Raw genomic sequence first — 823 nt, 5'->3', positions numbered from 1 at the left:
TAATAATAATAATAAGTATGAGTGAAATAGAAAGAGGTGGAAAAAACATCTAATCCAACAAGGGCAAAAAGTCACCTTACGTTACACCAGGATATTCTTTCTTTTTCTTTCCTGTATTCATGGTCGATAAAGGTAGGACTAGCCACATTTTCTTTAGAATGACAACGGTCCATGTCGCTCTTAATTTTCATTTTTGGGGGGAGAGGTATGACGAAAAACATTTACGAAAGGCCATAGAAACTATTAAGAATACAAGATCAAAACCATTATTAAAAGACCAACCTTATTGTTATTGGTAAAAAAAAAATCGCAGGATTCCCACCCCCTTATCGTTAAAGGAGACGACTACTAATGTGTACCAGTTATTGTGGCATATTTTTTTTATAACGACACAGACGGGCACGAATAGACATGAGATCACGGACGGACAAATTACTCGGTTAACAAATAGTTTCCTCGCTGTTTCGCCTGTGACGTTTGTAAATTTCGTTAACTTTCGTAACCTTTAGCCGGGTCTTCCATAGGACGTAATTTTGCACAAGATAGAGGGCATAGCTTGTTTAATTTGCAAATGCAATGAGATGAGCAGGGGGTATGGGTACCCGTGCTTTTTTATTGCTTTGTCATACGTTGGGAAATATGAACTCTGGTCGTTTTGCAAATGCAACATGAAAACAAGGTAAAAAAAACGTCCTTCACTTTGCCGAATATTACTACTGATCCTGAGGGAAACCAGGGTAGGTAGCAGCTGATCTTCAAATAAAACTCAACGAATACTAAAACATTACTACTTCTTTTGTTTTTCCTCTAAATGATACGGTAT

This window comes from Penaeus monodon, chromosome 33, assembly GCF_015228065.2.
Source record: "Penaeus monodon isolate SGIC_2016 chromosome 33, NSTDA_Pmon_1, whole genome shotgun sequence".
Lineage (NCBI taxonomy): Eukaryota > Metazoa > Arthropoda > Malacostraca > Decapoda > Penaeidae > Penaeus > Penaeus monodon.
Note: the sequence above shows the minus strand (reverse complement) of the source record.